This window comes from Oncorhynchus kisutch, linkage group LG8 (assembly GCF_002021735.2).
Source record: "Oncorhynchus kisutch isolate 150728-3 linkage group LG8, Okis_V2, whole genome shotgun sequence".
Lineage (NCBI taxonomy): Eukaryota > Metazoa > Chordata > Actinopteri > Salmoniformes > Salmonidae > Oncorhynchus > Oncorhynchus kisutch.
Genome location: NC_034181.2, coordinates 16,907,277 through 16,925,248, shown reverse-complemented (window position 1 = coordinate 16,925,248; position 17,972 = coordinate 16,907,277). Strand labels below are relative to the sequence as shown.

Below are 17,972 nucleotides of genomic sequence, written 5' to 3'. Positions count from 1 at the left end.
ATCTTTCATTAGCTTTAAAAAAAATTGTTTATTTTTCTTTGTATCTTAAGATCGACATGTTTCCATCAGACATATCAGACGTTATGTTACAGAATCGTGAAAACATATGAATTTTAATGTTTTTTAATTGTCAGGATGGCTGAGTGGTCTAAGGCGCCAGACTCAAGTTGAAAGTCATTCCTAGTTACTGGGGTGTTCTGGTCTCCGATTGGAGGCGAGGGTCCAAATCCCTCTTCTGACACAACTTTTGCCTTAAAAAGTAGCTCTTTGTCAATACCGAATAATTCTCCAAATGGTGAAAGTTACTCAAAATCCATAAAAAAATGTTTTTTATTATATCTTTCATTAGCTTTTAACATTTTTTGTTTATTTTTCTTTGTATCTTAAGATCGGCATGTTTCCATCAGACATATCAGACGTTATGTTACAGAATCGTGAAAACATATGAATTTAAGGATTTATAGTTGTCAGGATGGCCGAGTGGTCTAAGGCGCCAGACTCAAGGTGAGAGTCCTTCCTAGTACTGGGGTGTTCTGGTCTCCGATTGGAGGCGAGGGTTCAAATCCCTCTTCTGACACAAATTTTGCCTTAAAAAGTAGCTCTTTGTCAATACCGAAAAATTCTCCAAATGGTGAAAGGAAAACACATGAACAGTGATTAATCGTTTGATAGATGCCATAGTTTGAGAACAGACAACACATGAAATGCGAATAATCGTTCTATACATGTCATCATATGCCTAGTTTAGAATTGATAAAGTTACTCAAATTCCATAAAAAAATGTTTTTTACTATATCTCTCATTAGCTTTTAATTTTTTTTGTTTATTTTTCTTTGTATCTTAAGATCGGCATGTTTCAATCAGACATATCAGACGTTATGTTACAGAATTGTGAAAACCTATGAATTTTAAAGATTTATAATTGTCAGGATGGCCGAGTGGTCTAAGGCGCCAGACTCAAGGTGAGAGTCCTTCCTAGTTACTGGGGTATTCTGGTCTCCGATTGAAGGCGAGGGTTCAAATCCTTCTTCTGACACAACTTTTGCCTTAAAAAGTAGCTCTTTGTCAATACCGAAAAATTCTCCAAATGGTGAAAGGAAAACACATGAACAGTGATTAATCGTTTGATAGATGCCAAGTTTTAGAACAGACACATGAAACGCGAATAATCGTTCGATACATGTCATCATATGCCTAGTTTAGAATTAAAAAAGTTACTCAAATTCCATAAAGAAATATTTGTTACTATATCTTTCATTAGCTTTTAACAATTTTTGTTTATTTTTCTTTGTATCTTAAGATCGGCATGTTTCCATCAGACATATCAGACGTTATGTTACAGAATCGTGAAAACATATGAATTTTAAGGATTTATAATTGTCTGGATTGCTGAGTGTTCTAAGGCGCCAGACTCAAGGTGAGAGTCCTTCCTAGTTACTGGGGTATTCTGTTCTCCGATTGGAGGCGAGGGTTCAAATCCCTCTTCTGACACAACTTTTGCCTTAAGAAAGAGTAGCTCTTTGTCAAATCCGAAAAGTTCTCCAAGTGGTGAAAGGAAAACACATGAACAGTGATTAATTGTCTGACAGATGCCATAGTTTGAGAACAGACAACACATGAAACGCGAATAATCGTTCGATACATGTCATCATATGCCTAGTTTAGAATTCAAAAAGTTACTCAAAATCAATTAAAAAATCTTTTTTACTATATCTTTCATTAGCTTTTAACATTTTTTGTTTATTTTTCTTTGTATCTTAAGATCGGCATGTTTCCATCAGATATCTCAGACGTTATGTTACAGAATCATGAAAACATATGAATTTTTGCAATTTATAATTGTCAGGATGGCCGAGTGGTCTAAGGCGCCAGACTCAAGGTGAGAGTCCTTCCTAGTTACTGGGGTGTTCTGGTCTCCGATTGGAGGTGAGGGTTCAAATCCCTCTTCTGACACAACTTTTGCCTTAAGAAAGAGTAGCTCTTTGTCAATACCGAAAAATTCTCCAAATGGTGAAAGGAAAACACATGAACAGTGATTAATTGTCTGACAGATGCCATAGTTTGAGAACAGACAACACATGAAACGTGAATAATCGTTCTATACATGTCATCATATGCCTAGTTTAGAATTGATAAAGTTACTCAAATTCCATAAAAAAATGTTTTTTACTATATCTCTCATTAGCTTTTAACATTTTTTGTTTATTTTTCTTTGTATCTTAAGATCGGCATGTTTCCATCAGACATATCAGACGTTATGTTACAGAATCATGAAAACATATGAATTTTTGGGATTTATAATTTGCAGGATGGCCGAGTGGTCTAAGGCGCCAGACTCAAGGTGAGAGTCCTTCCTAGTTACTGGGGTGTTCTGGTCTCCGATTGGAGGCGAGGGTTCAAATCCCTCTTCTGACACAACTTTTGCCTTAAGAAAGAGTAGCTCTTTGTCAAATCCGAAAAGTTCTCCAAGTGGTGAAAGGAAAACACATGAACAGTGATTAATCGTCTGACAGATGCCATAGTTTGAGAACAGACAACACATGAAACGCGAATAATCGTTCGATACATGTCATCATATGCCTAGTTTAGAATTCAAAAAGTTACTCAAAATCCATAAAAAAATCTTTTTTACTATATCTTTCATTAGCTTTTAACATTTTTTGTTTATTTTTCTTTGTATCTTAAGATCGGCATGTTTCCATCAGACATATCAGACGTTATGTTACAGAATCATGAAAACATATGAATTTTTGGGATTTATAATTGTCAGGATGGCCGAGTGGTCTAAGGCGCCAGACTCAAGGTGAGAGTCCTTCCTAGTTACTGGGGTGTTCTGGTCTCCGATTGGAGGCGAGGGTTCAAATCCCTCTTCTGACATAACTTTAGCCTTAAGAAATAGTAGCTCTTTGTCAAATCCGAAAAATTCTCCAAATGGTGAAAGGAAAACACATGAACAGTGATTAATCGTCTGACAGATGCCATAGTTTGAGAACAGACAACACATGAAACGCGAATAATCGTTCGATACATGTCATCATATGCCTAGTTTAGAATTCAAAAAGTTACTCAAAATCCATAAAAAAATCTTTTTTACTATATCTTTCATTAGCTTTTAACATTTTTTGTTTATTTTTCTTTGTGTCTTAAGATCGGCATGTTTCCATCAGACATATCAGAATCATGAAAACATATGAATTTTTGGGATTTATAATTGTCAGGATGGCCGAGTGGTCTAAGGCGCCAGACTCAAGGTGAGAGTCCTTCCTAGTTACTGGGGTATTCTGGTCTCCGATTGGAGGCGAGGGTTCAAATCCCTCTTCTGACACAACTGTTGCCTTAAAAAGTAGCTCTTTGTCAATACCGAAAAATTCTCCAAATGGTGAAAGGAAAACACATGAACAGTGATTAATCGTCTGACAGATGCCATAGTTTGAGAACAGACAACACATGAAACGCGAATAATCGTTCTATACATGTCATCATATGCCTAGTTTAGAATTGATAAAGTTACTCAAATTCCATAAAAAAATGTTTTTTACTATATCTCTCATTAGCTTTTAACATTTTTTGTTTATTTTTCTTTGTATCTTAAGATCGGCATGTTTCCATCAGACATATCAGACGTTATGTTACAGAATCATGAAAACATATGAATTTTTGGGATTTATAATTGTCAGGATGGCCGAGTGGTCTAAGGCGCCAGACTCAAGGTGAGAGTCCTTCCTAGTTACTGGGGTGTTCTGGTCTCCGATTGGAGGCGAGGGTTCAAATCCCTCTTCTGACACAACTTTTGCATTAAGAAAGAGTAGCTCTTTGTCAAATCCGAAAAGTTCTCCAAGTGGTGAAAGGAAAACACATGAACAGTGATTAATCGTCTGACAGATGCCATAGTTTGAGAACAGACAACACATGAAACGCGAATAATCGTTCGATACATGTCATCATATGCCTAGTTTAGAATTGATAAAGTTACTCAAATTCCATAAAAAAATGTTTTTTACTATATCTTTCATTAGCTTTTAACATTTTTTGTTTATTTTTCTTTGTATCTTAAGATCGGCATGTTTCCATCAGACATATCAGACGTTATGTTACAGAATTGTAAAAACCTATGAATTTTAAAGATTTATAATTGTCAGGATGGCCGAGTGGTCTAAGGCGCCAGACTCAAGTTGAGAGTCCTTCCTAGTTACTGGGGTGTTCTGCTCTCCGATTGGAGGCGAGTGTTCAAATCCTTCTTCTGACAAAACTTTTGCCTTAAAAAGTAGCTCTTTGTCAATACCGAAAAATTCTCCAAATGGTGAAAGGAAAACACATGAACAGTGATTAATCGTTGATAGATGCCATAGTTTGAGAACAGACAACACATGAAATGCGAATAATCGTTCTATACATGTCATCATATGCCTAGTTTAGAATTGATAAAGTTACTCAAATTCCATAAAAAAATGTTTTTTACTATATCTCTCATTAGCTTTTAAATTTTTTGTTTATTTTTCTTTGTATCTTAAGATCGGCATGTTTCCATCAGACATATCAGACGTTATGTTACAGAATTGTGAAAACCTATGAATTTTAAAGATTTATAATTGTCAGGATGGCCGAGTGGTCTAAGGCGCCAGACTCAAGGTCAGAGTCCTTCCTAGTTACTGGGGTATTCTGGTCTCCGATTGAAGGCGAGGGTTCAAATCCTTCTTCTGACACAACTTTTGCCTTAAAAAGTAGCTCTTTGTCAATACCGAAAAATTCTCCAAATGGTGAAAGGAAAACACATGAACAGTGATTAATCGTTTGATAGATGCCAAGTTTTAGAACAGACACATGAAACGCGAATAATCGTTCGATACATGTCATCATATGCCTAGTTTAGAATTAAAAAAGTTACTCACATTCCATAAAGAAATATTTGTTACTATATCTTTCATTAGCTTTTAACAATTTTTGTTTATTTTTCTTTGTATCTTAAGATCGGCATGTTTCCATCAGACATATCAGACGTTATGTTACAGAATCGTGAAAACATATGAATTTTAAGGATTTATAATTGTCTGGATGGCTGAGTGTTCTAAGGCGCCAGACTCAAGGTGAGAGTCCTTCCTAGTTACTGGGGTATTCTGTTCTCCGATTGGAGGCGAGGGTTCAAATCCCTCTTCTGACACAACTTTTGCCTTAAGAAAGAGTAGCTCTTTGTCAAATCCGAAAAGTTCTCCAAGTGGTGAAAGGAAAACACATGAACAGTGATTAATCGTCTGACAGATGCCATAGTTTGAGAACAGACAACACATGAAACGCGAATAATCGTTCTATACATGTCATCATATGCCTAGTTTAGAATTCAAAAGTTACTCAAAATTCCATAAAAAAATGTTTTTTACTATATCTTTCATTAGCTTTTAACATTTTTTGTTTATTTTTCTTTGTATCTTAAGATCGGCATGTTTCCATCAGACATATCAGACGTTATGTTACAGAATCATGAAAACATATGAATTTTTGGGATTTATAATTGTCAGGATGGCCGAGTGGTCTAAGGCGCCAGACTCAAGGTGAGAGTCCTTCCTAGTTACTGGGGTGTTCTGGTCTCCGATTGGAGGCGAGGGTTCAAATCCCTCTTCTGACACAACTTTTGCCTTAAGAAAGAGTAGCTCTTTGTCAAATCCGAAAAGTTCTCCAAGTGGTGAAAGGAAAACACATGAACAGTGATTAATCGTCTGACAGATGCCATAGTTTGAGAACAGACAACACATGAAACGCGAATAATCGTTCGATACATGTCATCATATGCCTAGTTTAGAATTCAAAAAGTTACTCAAAATCCATAAAAAAATCTTTTTTACTATATCTTTCATTAGCTTTTAACATTTTTTGTTTATTTTTCTTTGTATCTTAAGATCGGCATGTTTCCATCAGACATATCAGACGTTATGTTACAGAATCATGAAAACATATGAATTTTAGGGATTTATAATTGTCAGGATGGCCGAGTGGTCTAAGGCGCCAGACTCAAGGTGAGAGTCCTTCCTAGTTACTGGGGTATTCTGGTCTCCGATTGGAGGCGAGGGTTCAAATCCCTCTTCTGACACAACTTTTGCCTTAAGAAAGAGTAGCTCTTTGTCAATACCGAAAAGTTCTCCAAATGGTGAAAGGAAAACACATGAACAGTGATTAATCGTCTGACAGATGCCATAGTTTGAGAACAGACAACACATGAAACGCGAATAATCGTTCTATACATGTCATCATATGCCTAGTTTAGAATTGCATAAAGTTACTCAAATTCCATAAAAAAATGTTTTTTACTATATCTTCATTAGCTTTTAACATTTTTTGTTTATTTTTCTTTGTATCTTAAGATCGGCATGTTTCCATCAGACATATCAGACGTTATGTTACAGAATCATGAAAACATATGAATTTTTGAGATTTATAATTGTCAGGATGGCCGAGTGGTCTAAGGCGCCAGACTCAAGGTGAGAGTCCTTCCTAGTTACTGGGGTATTCTGGTCTCCGATTGGAGGCGAGGGTTCAAATCCCTCTTCTGACACAACTTTTGCCTTAAGAAAGAGTAGCTCTTTGTCAAATCCGAAAAGTTCTCCAAGTGGTGAAAGGAAAACACATGAACAGTGATTAATCGTCTGACAGATGCCATAGTTTGAGAACAGACAACACATGAAACGCGAATAATCGTTCGATACATGTCATCATATGCCTAGTTTAGAATTCAAAAGTTACTCAAATCCATAAAAAAATCTTTTTTACTATATCTTTCATTAGCTTTTAACATTTTTTGTTTATTTTTCTTTGTATCTTAAGATCGGCATGTTTCCATCAGACATATCAGACGTTATGTTACAGAATCATGAAAACATATGAATTTTTGAGGATTTATAATTGTCAGGATGGCCGAGTGGTCTAAGGCGCCAGACTCAAGGTGAGAGTCCTTCCTAGTTACTGGGGTGTTCTGGTCTCCGATTGGAGGCGAGGGTTCAAATCCCTCTTCTGACAAACTTTTGCCTTAAGAAAGAGTAGCTCTTTGTCAAATCCGAAAAGTTCTCCAAATGGTGAAAGGAAAACACATGAACAGTGATTAATCGTTTGATAGATGCCATAGTTTGAGAACAGACAACACATGAAATGCGAATGATCGTTCTATACATGTCATCATATGCCTAGTTTAGAATTCAAAAAGTTACTCAAAATCCATAAAAAAATATTTTTTACTATATCTTTCATTAGCTTTTAACATTTTTTGTTTATTTTTCTTTGTATCTTAAGATCGGCATGTTTCCATCAGACATATCAGACGTTATGTTACAGAATCATGAAAACATATGAATTTTGGGATTTATAATTGTCAGGATGGCCGAGTGGTCTAAGGCGCCAGACTCAAGGTGAGAGTCCTTCCTAGTTACTGGGGTGTTCTGGTCTCCGATTGGAGGCGAGGGTTCAAATCCCTCTTCTGACATAACTTTAGCCTTAAGAAATAGTAGCTCTTTGTCAAATCCGAAAAATTCTCCAAATGGTGAAAGGAAAACACATGAACAGTGATTAATCGTTTGATAGATGCCATAGTTTGAGAACAGACAACACATGAAATGCGAATGATCGTTCTATACATGTCATCATATGCCTAGTTTAGAATTCAAAAAGTTACTCAAAATCCATAAAAAAATCTTTTTTACTATATCTTTCATTAGCTTTTAACATTTTTTGTTTATTTTTCTTTGTATCTTAAGATCGGCATGTTTCCATCAGACATATCAGACGTTATGTTACAGAATCATGAAAACATATGAATTTTAAGGATTTATAATTGTCAGGATTGCCGAGTGGTCTAAGGCGCCAGACTCAAGGTGAGAGTCCTTCCTAGTTACTGGGGTATTCTGGTCTCCGATTGGAGGCGAGGGTTCAAATCCCTCTTCTGACACAACTTTTGCCTTAAGAAAGAGTAGCTCTTTGTCAAATCCGAAAAGTTCTCCAAATGGTGAAAGGAAAACACATGAACAGTGATTAATCGTTTGATAGATGCCATAGTTTGAGAACAGACAACACATGAAACGCGAATAATCGTTCGATACATGTCATCATATGCCTAGTTTAGAATTCAAAAAGTTACTCAAAATCCATAAAAAAATGTTTTTTACTATATCTTTCATTAGCTTTTAACATTTTTTGTTTATTTTTCTTTGTATCTTAAGATCGGCATGTTTCCATCAGACATATCAGACGTTATGTTACAGAATCATGAAAACATATGAATTTTTGGGATTTATAATTGTCAGGATGGCCGAGTGGTCTAAGGCGCCAGACTCAAGGTGAGAGTCCTTCCTAGTTACTGGGGTATTCTGGTCTCCGATTGGAGGCGAGGGTTTAATCCCTCTTCTGACACAACTTTTGCCTTAAGAAAGAGTAGCTCTTTGTCAAATCCGAAAAGTTCTCCAAGTGGTGAAAGGAAAACACATGAACAGTGATTAATCGTCTGACAGATGCCATAGTTTGAGAACAGACAACACATGAAACGCGAATAATCGTTCGATACATGTCATCATATGCCTAGTTTAGAATTCAAAAAGTTACTCAAAATCCATAAAAAAATCTTTTTTACTATATCTTTCATTAGCTTTTAACATTTTTTGTTTATTTTTCTTTGTATCTTAAGATCGGCATGTTTCCATCAGACATATCAGACGTTATGTTACAGAATCATGAAAACATATGAATTTTTGGGATTTATAATTGTCAGGATGGCCGAGTGGTCTAAGGCGCCAGACTCAAGGTGAGAGTCCTTCCTAGTTACTGGGGTATTCTGGTCTCCGATTGGAGGCGAGGGTTCAAATCCCTCTTCTGACACAACTTTTGCCTTAAAAAGTAGCTCTTTGTCAATACCGAAAAATTCTCCAAATGGTGAAAGGAAAACACATGAACAGTGATTAATCGTCTGACAGATGCCATAGTTTGAGAACAGACAACACATGAAACGCGAATAATCGTTCTATACATGTCATCATATGCCTAGTTTAGAATTGATAAAGTTACTCAAATTCCATAAAAAAATGTTTTTTACTATATCTCTCATTAGCTTTTAACATTTTTTGTTTATTTTTCTTTGTATCTTAAGATCGGCATGTTTCCATCAGACATATCAGACGTTATGTTACAGAATTGTGAAAACCTATGAATTTTAAAGATTTATAATTGTCAGGATTGCCGAGTGGTCTAAGGCGCCAGACTCAAGGTGAGAGTCCTTCCTAGTTACTGGGGTATTCTGGTCTCCGATTGGAGGCGAGGGTTCAAATCCCTCTTCTGACACAACTTTTGCCTTAAGAAAGAGTAGCTCTTTGTCAAATCCGAAAAGTTCTCCAAATGGTGAAAGGAAAACACATGAACAGTGATTAATCGTTTGATAGATGCCATAGTTTGAGAACAGACAACACATGAAATGCGAATGATCGTTCTATACATGTCATCATATGCCTAGTTTAGAATTCAAAAAGTTACTCAAAATCCATAAAAAAATCTTTTTTACTATATCTTTCATTAGCTTTTAACATTTTTTGTTTATTTTTCTTTGTATCTTAAGATCGGCATGTTTCCATCAGACATATCAGACGTTATGTTACAGAATTGTGAAAACCTATGAATTTTAAAGATTTATAATTGTCAGGATTGCCGAGTGGTCTAAGGCGCCAGACTCAAGGTGAGAGTCCTTCCTAGTTACTGGGGTATTCTGGTCTCCGATTGGAGGCGAGGGTTCAAATCCCTCTTCTGACACAACTTTTGCCTTAAGAAAGAGTAGCTCTTTGTCAAATCCGAAAAGTTCTCCAAATGGTGAAAGGAAAACACATGAACAGTGATTAATCGTTTGATAGATGCCATAGTTTGAGAACAGACAACACATGAAACGCGAATAATCGTTCGATACATGTCATCATATGCCTAGTTTAGAATTCAAAAAGTTACTCAAAATCCATAAAAAAATGTTTTTTACTATATCTTTCATTAGCTTTTAACATTTTTTATTTATTTTTCTTTGTATCTTAAGATCGGCATGTTTCCATCAGACATATCAGACGTTATGTTACAGAATCATGAAAACATATGAATTTTTGGGATTTATAATTGTCAGGATGGCCGAGTGGTCTAAGGCGCCAGACTCAAGGTGAGAGTCCTTCCTAGTTACTGGGGTATTCTGGTCTCCGATTGGAGGCGAGGGTTTAATCCCTCTTCTGACACAACTTTTGCCTTAAGAAAGAGTAGCTCTTTGTCAAATCCGAAAAGTTCTCCAAGTGGTGAAAGGAAAACACATGAACAGTGATTAATCGTCTGACAGATGCCATAGTTTGAGAACAGACAACACATGAAACGCGAATAATCGTTCGATACATGTCATCATATGCCTAGTTTAGAATTCAAAAAGTTACTCAAAATCCATAAAAAAATCTTTTTTACTATATCTTTCATTAGCTTTTAACATTTTTTGTTTATTTTTCTTTGTATCTTAAGATCGGCATGTTTCCATCAGACATATCAGACGTTATGTTACAGAATCATGAAAACATATGAATTTTTGGGATTTATAATTGTCAGGATGGCCGAGTGGTCTAAGGCGCCAGACTCAAGGTGAGAGTCCTTCCTAGTTACTGGGGTATTCTGGTCTCCGATTGGAGGCGAGGGTTCAAATCCCTCTTCTGACACAACTTTTGCCTTAAAAAGTAGCTCTTTGTCAATACCGAAAATTCTCCAAATGGTGAAAGGAAAACACATGAACAGTGATTAATCGTCTGACAGATGCCATAGTTTGAGAACAGACAACACATGAAACGCGAATAATCGTTCTATACATGTCATCATATGCCTAGTTTAGAATTGATAAAGTTACTCAAATTCCATAAAAAAATGTTTTTTACTATATCTCTCATTAGCTTTTAACATTTTTTGTTTATTTTTCTTTGTATCTTAAGATCGGCATGTTTCCATCAGACATATCAGACGTTATGTTACAGAATTGTGAAAACCTATGAATTTTAAAGATTTATAATTGTCAGGATTGCCGAGTGGTCTAAGGCGCCAGACTCAAGGTGAGAGTCCTTCCTAGTTACTGGGGTATTCTGGTCTCCGATTGGAGGCGAGGGTTCAAATCCCTCTTCTGACACAACTTTTGCCTTAAGAAAGAGTAGCTCTTTGTCAAATCCGAAAAGTTCTCCAAATGGTGAAAGGAAAACACATGAACAGTGATTAATCGTTTGATAGATGCCATAGTTTGAGAACAGACAACACATGAAATGCGAATGATCGTTCTATACATGTCATCATATGCCTAGTTTAGAATTCAAAAAGTTACTCAAAATCCATAAAAAAATCTTTTTTACTATATCTTTCATTAGCTTTTAACATTTTTTGTTTATTTTTCTTTGTATCTTAAGATCGGCATGTTTCCATCAGACATATCAGACGTTATGTTACAGAATTGTGAAAACCTATGAATTTTAAAGATTTATAATTGTCAGGATTGCCGAGTGGTCTAAGGCGCCAGACTCAAGGTGAGAGTCCTTCCTAGTTACTGGGGTATTCTGGTCTCCGATTGGAGGCGAGGGTTCAAATCCCTCTTCTGACACAACTTTTGCCTTAAGAAAGAGTAGCTCTTTGTCAAATCCGAAAAGTTCTCCAAATGGTGAAAGGAAAACACATGAACAGTGATTAATCGTTTGATAGATGCCATAGTTTGAGAACAGACAACACATGAAACGCGAATAATCGTTCGATACATGTCATCATATGCCTAGTTTAGAATTCAAAAAGTTACTCAAAATCCATAAAAAAATGTTTTTTACTATATCTTTCATTAGCTTTTAACATTTTTTGTTTATTTTTCTTTGTATCTTAAGATCGGCATGTTTCCATCAGACATATCAGACGTTATGTTACAGAATCATGAAAACATATGAATTTTTGGGATTTATAATTGTCAGGATGGCCGAGTGGTCTAAGGCGCCAGACTCAAGGTGAGAGTCCTTCCTAGTTACTGGGGTATTCTGGTCTCCGATTGGAGGCGAGGGTTCAAATCCCTCTTCTGACACAACTTTTGCCTTAAGAAAGAGTAGCTCTTTGTCAAATCCGAAAAGTTCTCCAAATGGTGAAAGGAAAACACATGAACAGTGATTAATCGTTTGATAGATGCCATAGTTTGAGAACAGACAACACATGAAACGCGAATAATCGTTCTATACATGTCATCATATGCCTAGTTTAGAATTCAAAAAGTTACTCAAAATCCATAAAAAAATTTTTTTACTATATCTTTCATTAGCTTTTAACATTTTTTGTTTATTTTTCTTTGTATCTTAAGATCGGCATGTTTCCATCAGACATATCAGACGTTATGTTACAGAATCATGAAAACATATGAATTTTTGGGATTTATAATTGTCAGGATGGCCGAGTGGTCTAAGGCGCCAGACTCAAGGTGAGAGTCCTTCCTAGTTACTGGGGTATTCTGGTCTCCGATTGGAGGCGAGGGTTCAAATCCCTCTTCTGACACAACTTTTGCCTTAAGAAAGAGTAGCTCTTTGTCAAATCCGAAAAGTTCTCCAAATGGTGAAAGGAAAACACATGAACAGTGATTAATCGTTTGATAGATGCCATAGTTTGAGAACAGACAACACATGAAATGCGAATGATCGTTCTATACATGTCATCATATGCCTAGTTTAGAATTCAAAAAGTTACTCAAAATCCATAAAAAAATCTTTTTTACTATATCTTTCATTAGCTTTTAACATTTTTTGTTTATTTTTCTTTGTATCTTAAGATCGGCATGTTTCCATCAGACATATCAGACGTTATGTTACAGAATCATGAAAACCTATGAATTTTAGGGATTTATAATTGTCAGGATGGCCGAGTGGTCTAAGGCGCCAGACTCAAGGTGAGAGTCCTTCCTAGTTACTGGGGTATTCTGGTCTCCGATTGGAGGCGAGGGTTCAAATCCCTCTTCTGACACAACTTTTGCCTTAAGAAAGAGTAGCTCTTTGTCAAATCCGAAAAGTTCTCCAAATGGTGAAAGGAAAACACATGAACAGTGATTAATCGTTTGATAGATGCCATAGTTTGAGAACAGACAACACATGAAACGCGAATAATCGTTCTATACATGTCATCATATGCCTAGTTTAGAATTCAAAAAGTTACTCAAAATCCATAAAAAAATCTTTTTTACTATATCTTTCATTAGCTTTTAACATTTTTTGTTTATTTTTCTTTGTATCTTAAGATCGGCATGTTTCCATCAGACATATCAGACGTTATGTTACAGAATTGTGAAAACCTATGAATTTTAAAGATTTATAATTGTCAGGATTGCCGAGTGGTCTAAGGCGCCAGACTCAAGGTGAGAGTCCTTCCTAGTTACTGGGGTATTCTGGTCTCCGATTGGAGGCGAGGGTTCAAATCCCTCTTCTGACACAACTTTTGCCTTAAGAAAGAGTAGCTCTTTGTCAAATCCGAAAAGTTCTCCAAATGGTGAAAGGAAAACACATGAACAGTGATTAATCGTTTGATAGATGCCATAGTTTGAGAACAGACAACACATGAAACGCGAATAATCGTTCTATACATGTCATCATATGCCTAGTTTAGAATTCAAAAAGTTACTCAAAATCCATAAAAAAATGTTTTTTACTATATCTTTCATTAGCTTTTAACATTTTTTGTTTATTTTTCTTTGTATCTTAAGATCGGCATGTTTCCATCAGACATATCAGACGTTATGTTACAGAATCATGAAAACATATGAATTTTTGGGATTTATAATTGTCAGGATGGCCGAGTGGTCTAAGGCGCCAGACTCAAGGTGAGAGTCCTTCCTAGTTACTGGGGTATTCTGGTCTCCGATTGGAGGCGAGGGTTCAAATCCCTCTTCTGACACAACTTTTGCCTTAAGAAAGAGTAGCTCTTTGTCAAATCCGAAAAGTTCTCCAAATGGTGAAAGGAAAACACATGAACAGTGATTAATCGTCTGATAGATGCCATAGTTTGAGAACAGACAACACATGAAACGCGAATAATCGTTCGATACATGTCATCATATGCCTAGTTTAGAATTCAAAAAGTTACTCAAAATCCATAAAAAAATGTTTTTTACTATATCTTTCATTAGCTTTTAACATTTTTTGTTTATTTTTCTTTGTATCTTAAGATCGGCATGTTTCCATCAGACATATCAGACGTTATGTTACAGAATCATGAAAACATATGAATTTTTGGGATTTATAATTGTCAGGATGGCCGAGTGGTCTAAGGCGCCAGACTCAAGGTGAGAGTCCTTCCTAGTTACTGGGGTATTCTGGTCTCCGATTGGAGGCGAGGGTTCAAATCCCTCTTCTGACACAACTTTTGCCTTAAGAAAGAGTAGCTCTTTGTCAAATCCGAAAAGTTCTCCAAATGGTGAAAGGAAAACACATGAACAGTGATTAATCGTTTGATAGATGCCATAGTTTGAGAACAGACAACACATGAAACGCGAATAATCGTTCTATACATGTCATCATATGCCTAGTTTAGAATTCAAAAAGTTACTCAAAATCCATAAAAAAATGTTTTTTACTATATCTTTCATTAGCTTTTAACATTTTTTGTTTATTTTTCTTTGTATCTTAAGATCGGCATGTTTCCATCAGACATATCAGACGTTATGTTACAGAATTGTGAAAACCTATGAATTTTAAGGATTTATAATTGTCAGGATTGCCGAGTGGTCTAAGGCGCCAGACTCAAGGTGAGAGTCCTTCCTAGTTACTGGGGTATTCTGGTCTCCGATTGGAGGCGAGGGTTCAAATCCCTCTTCTGACACAACTTTTGCCTTAAGAAAGAGTAGCTCTTTGTCAAATCCGAAAAGTTCTCCAAATGGTGAAAGGAAAACACATGAACAGTGATTAATCGTTTGATAGATGCCATAGTTTGAGAACAGACAACACATGAAATGCGAATAATCGTTCTATACATGTCATCATATGCCTAGTTTAGAATTCAAAAAGTTACTCAAAATCCATAAAAAAATCTTTTTTACTATATCTTTCATTAGCTTTTAACATTTTTTGTTTATTTTTCTTTGTATCTTAAGATCGGCATGTTTCCATCAGACATATCAGACGTTATGTTACAGAATCATGAAAACCTATGAATTTTAGGGATTTATAATTGTCAGGATGGCCGAGTGGTCTAAGGCGCCAGACTCAAGGTGAGAGTCCTTCCTAGTTACTGGGGTATTCTGGTCTCCGATTGGAGGCGAGGGTTCAAATCCCTCTTCTGACACAACTTTTGCCTTAAGAAAGAGTAGCTCTTTGTCAAATCCGAAAAGTTCTCCAAATGGTGAAAGGAAAACACATGAACAGTGATTAATCGTTTGATAGATGCCATAGTTTGAGAACAGACAACACATGAAACGCGAATAATCGTTCGATACATGTCATCATATGCCTAGTTTAGAATTCAAAAAGTTACTCAAAATCCATAAAAAAATCTTTTTTACTATATCTTTCATTAGCTTTTAACATTTTTTGTTTATTTTTCTTTGTATCTTAAGATCGGCATGTTTCCATCAGACATATCAGACGTTATGTTACAGAATCATGAAAACATATGAATTTTTGGGATTTATAATTGTCAGGATGGCCGAGTGGTCTAAGGCGCCAGACTCAAGGTGAGAGTCCTTCCTAGTTACTGGGGTATTCTGGTCTCCGATTGGAGGCGAGGGTTCAAATCCCTCTTCTGACACAACTTTTGCCTTAAGAAAGAGTAGCTCTTTGTCAAATCCGAAAAGTTCTCCAAATGGTGAAAGGAAAACACATGAACAGTGATTAATCGTCTGACAGATGCCATAGTTTGAGAACAGACAACACATGAAACGCGAATAATCGTTCGATACATGTCATCATATGCCTAGTTTAGAATTCAAAAAGTTACTCAAAATCCATAAAAAAATCTTTTTTACTATATCTTTCATTAGCTTTTAACATTTTTTGTTTATTTTTCTTTGTATCTTAAGATCGGCATGTTTCCATCAGACATATCAGACGTTATGTTACAGAATCATGAAAACATATGAATTTTTGGGATTTATAATTGTCAGGATGGCCGAGTGGTCTAAGGCGCCAGACTCAAGGTGAGAGTCCTTCCTAGTTACTGGGGTATTCTGGTCTCCGATTGGAGGCGAGGGTTCAAATCCCTCTTCTGACACAACTTTTGCCTTAAGAAAGAGTAGCTCTTTGTCAAATCCGAAAAATTCTCCAAATGGTGAAAGGAAAACACATGAACAGTGATTAATCGTTTGATAGATGCCATAGTTTGAGAACAGACAACACATGAAATGCGAATAATCGTTCTATACATGTCATCATATGCCTAGTTTAGAATTCATAAAGTTACTCAAATCCATAAAAAAATGTTTTTTACTATATCTTTCATTAGCTTTTAACATTTTTTGTTTATTTTTCTTTGTATCTTAAGATCGGCATGTTTCCATCAGACATATCAGACGTTATGTTACAGAATTGTGAAAACCTATGAATTTTAAAGATTTATAATTGTCAGGATTGCCGAGTGGTCTAAGGCGCCAGACTCAAGGTGAGAGTCCTTCCTAGTTACTGGGGTATTCTGGTCTCCGATTGGAGGCGAGGGTTCAAATCCCTCTTCTGACACAACTTTTGCCTTAAGAAAGAGTAGCTCTTTGTCAAATCCGAAAAGTTCTCCAAATGGTGAAAGGAAAACACATGAACAGTGATTAATCGTTTGATAGATGCCATAGTTTGAGAACAGACAACACATGAAACGCGAATAATCGTTCGATACATGTCATCATATGCCTAGTTTAGAATTCAAAAAGTTACTCAAAATCCATAAAAAAATGTTTTTTACTATATCTTTCATTAGCTTTTAACATTTTTTATTTATTTTTCTTTGTATCTTAAGATCGGCATGTTTCCATCAGACATATCAGACGTTATGTTACAGAATCATGAAAACATATGAATTTTTGGGATTTATAATTGTCAGGATGGCCGAGTGGTCTAAGGCGCCAGACTCAAGGTGAGAGTCCTTCCTAGTTACTGGGGTATTCTGGTCTCCGATTGGAGGCGAGGGTTTAATCCCTCTTCTGACACAACTTTTGCCTTAAGAAAGAGTAGCTCTTTGTCAAATCCGAAAAGTTCTCCAAGTGGTGAAAGGAAAACACATGAACAGTGATTAATCGTCTGACAGATGCCATAGTTTGAGAACAGACAACACATGAAACGCGAATAATCGTTCGATACATGTCATCATATGCCTAGTTTAGAATTCAAAAAGTTACTCAAAATCCATAAAAAAATCTTTTTTACTATATCTTTCATTAGCTTTTAACATTTTTTGTTTATTTTTCTTTGTATCTTAAGATCGGCATGTTTCCATCAGACATATCAGACGTTATGTTACAGAATCATGAAAACATATGAATTTTTGGGATTTATAATTGTCAGGATGGCCGAGTGGTCTAAGGCGCCAGACTCAAGGTGAGAGTCCTTCCTAGTTACTGGGGTATTCTGGTCTCCGATTGGAGGCGAGGGTTCAAATCCCTCTTCTGACACAACTTTTGCCTTAAAAAGTAGCTCTTTGTCAATACCGAAAAATTCTCCAAATGGTGAAAGGAAAACACATGAACAGTGATTAATCGTCTGACAGATGCCATAGTTTGAGAACAGACAACACATGAAACGCGAATAATCGTTCTATACATGTCATCATATGCCTAGTTTAGAATTGATAAAGTTACTCAAATTCCATAAAAAAATGTTTTTTACTATATCTCTCATTAGCTTTTAACATTTTTTGTTTATTTTTCTTTGTATCTTAAGATCGGCATGTTTCCATCAGACATATCAGACGTTATGTTACAGAATTGTGAAAACCTATGAATTTTAAAGATTTATAATTGTCAGGAT

General features: G+C 35.9%; 21 non-coding genes across 21 annotated transcripts; all 21 read left to right on the top strand.

The window, feature by feature from the left end:
- The first annotated feature begins 466 nt into the window (after positions 1-466).
- Positions 467-577, top strand: trnal-caa (transfer RNA leucine (anticodon CAA)). The gene is made up of 2 exons: positions 467-504; positions 532-577. It is a non-coding gene; the product is annotated as a tRNA-Leu (tRNA).
- Positions 578-1,841: 1,264 nt separating this feature from the next.
- Positions 1,842-1,953, top strand: trnal-caa (transfer RNA leucine (anticodon CAA)). The gene is made up of 2 exons: positions 1,842-1,879; positions 1,908-1,953. It is a non-coding gene; the product is annotated as a tRNA-Leu (tRNA).
- An 812-nt stretch (positions 1,954-2,765) lies between these two features.
- On the top strand, positions 2,766-2,877 carry trnal-caa (transfer RNA leucine (anticodon CAA)). The gene is made up of 2 exons: positions 2,766-2,803; positions 2,832-2,877. It is a non-coding gene; the product is annotated as a tRNA-Leu (tRNA).
- Positions 2,878-3,213: 336 nt separating this feature from the next.
- On the top strand, positions 3,214-3,325 carry trnal-caa (transfer RNA leucine (anticodon CAA)). Its single transcript has 2 exons — positions 3,214-3,251; positions 3,280-3,325. It is a non-coding gene; the product is annotated as a tRNA-Leu (tRNA).
- A 347-nt stretch (positions 3,326-3,672) lies between these two features.
- Positions 3,673-3,784, top strand: trnal-caa (transfer RNA leucine (anticodon CAA)). Its single transcript has 2 exons — positions 3,673-3,710; positions 3,739-3,784. It is a non-coding gene; the product is annotated as a tRNA-Leu (tRNA).
- A 1,724-nt stretch (positions 3,785-5,508) lies between these two features.
- trnal-caa (transfer RNA leucine (anticodon CAA)) lies at positions 5,509-5,620 on the top strand. The gene is made up of 2 exons: positions 5,509-5,546; positions 5,575-5,620. It is a non-coding gene; the product is annotated as a tRNA-Leu (tRNA).
- Positions 5,621-5,970: 350 nt separating this feature from the next.
- trnal-caa (transfer RNA leucine (anticodon CAA)) lies at positions 5,971-6,082 on the top strand. Its single transcript has 2 exons — positions 5,971-6,008; positions 6,037-6,082. It is a non-coding gene; the product is annotated as a tRNA-Leu (tRNA).
- A 350-nt stretch (positions 6,083-6,432) lies between these two features.
- On the top strand, positions 6,433-6,544 carry trnal-caa (transfer RNA leucine (anticodon CAA)). Its single transcript has 2 exons — positions 6,433-6,470; positions 6,499-6,544. It is a non-coding gene; the product is annotated as a tRNA-Leu (tRNA).
- Positions 6,545-6,893: 349 nt separating this feature from the next.
- Positions 6,894-7,005, top strand: trnal-caa (transfer RNA leucine (anticodon CAA)). Its single transcript has 2 exons — positions 6,894-6,931; positions 6,960-7,005. It is a non-coding gene; the product is annotated as a tRNA-Leu (tRNA).
- A 348-nt stretch (positions 7,006-7,353) lies between these two features.
- trnal-caa (transfer RNA leucine (anticodon CAA)) lies at positions 7,354-7,465 on the top strand. The gene is made up of 2 exons: positions 7,354-7,391; positions 7,420-7,465. It is a non-coding gene; the product is annotated as a tRNA-Leu (tRNA).
- A 1,273-nt stretch (positions 7,466-8,738) lies between these two features.
- trnal-caa (transfer RNA leucine (anticodon CAA)) lies at positions 8,739-8,850 on the top strand. The gene is made up of 2 exons: positions 8,739-8,776; positions 8,805-8,850. It is a non-coding gene; the product is annotated as a tRNA-Leu (tRNA).
- A 1,732-nt stretch (positions 8,851-10,582) lies between these two features.
- On the top strand, positions 10,583-10,694 carry trnal-caa (transfer RNA leucine (anticodon CAA)). Its single transcript has 2 exons — positions 10,583-10,620; positions 10,649-10,694. It is a non-coding gene; the product is annotated as a tRNA-Leu (tRNA).
- Positions 10,695-11,964: 1,270 nt separating this feature from the next.
- Positions 11,965-12,076, top strand: trnal-caa (transfer RNA leucine (anticodon CAA)). Its single transcript has 2 exons — positions 11,965-12,002; positions 12,031-12,076. It is a non-coding gene; the product is annotated as a tRNA-Leu (tRNA).
- A 349-nt stretch (positions 12,077-12,425) lies between these two features.
- On the top strand, positions 12,426-12,537 carry trnal-caa (transfer RNA leucine (anticodon CAA)). The gene is made up of 2 exons: positions 12,426-12,463; positions 12,492-12,537. It is a non-coding gene; the product is annotated as a tRNA-Leu (tRNA).
- Positions 12,538-12,887: 350 nt separating this feature from the next.
- Positions 12,888-12,999, top strand: trnal-caa (transfer RNA leucine (anticodon CAA)). The gene is made up of 2 exons: positions 12,888-12,925; positions 12,954-12,999. It is a non-coding gene; the product is annotated as a tRNA-Leu (tRNA).
- Positions 13,000-13,811: 812 nt separating this feature from the next.
- Positions 13,812-13,923, top strand: trnal-caa (transfer RNA leucine (anticodon CAA)). The gene is made up of 2 exons: positions 13,812-13,849; positions 13,878-13,923. It is a non-coding gene; the product is annotated as a tRNA-Leu (tRNA).
- A 350-nt stretch (positions 13,924-14,273) lies between these two features.
- trnal-caa (transfer RNA leucine (anticodon CAA)) lies at positions 14,274-14,385 on the top strand. Its single transcript has 2 exons — positions 14,274-14,311; positions 14,340-14,385. It is a non-coding gene; the product is annotated as a tRNA-Leu (tRNA).
- An 812-nt stretch (positions 14,386-15,197) lies between these two features.
- trnal-caa (transfer RNA leucine (anticodon CAA)) lies at positions 15,198-15,309 on the top strand. The gene is made up of 2 exons: positions 15,198-15,235; positions 15,264-15,309. It is a non-coding gene; the product is annotated as a tRNA-Leu (tRNA).
- Positions 15,310-15,659: 350 nt separating this feature from the next.
- trnal-caa (transfer RNA leucine (anticodon CAA)) lies at positions 15,660-15,771 on the top strand. The gene is made up of 2 exons: positions 15,660-15,697; positions 15,726-15,771. It is a non-coding gene; the product is annotated as a tRNA-Leu (tRNA).
- Positions 15,772-16,121: 350 nt separating this feature from the next.
- On the top strand, positions 16,122-16,233 carry trnal-caa (transfer RNA leucine (anticodon CAA)). The gene is made up of 2 exons: positions 16,122-16,159; positions 16,188-16,233. It is a non-coding gene; the product is annotated as a tRNA-Leu (tRNA).
- A 1,272-nt stretch (positions 16,234-17,505) lies between these two features.
- Positions 17,506-17,617, top strand: trnal-caa (transfer RNA leucine (anticodon CAA)). Its single transcript has 2 exons — positions 17,506-17,543; positions 17,572-17,617. It is a non-coding gene; the product is annotated as a tRNA-Leu (tRNA).
- Positions 17,618-17,972: the final 355 nt, after the last annotated feature.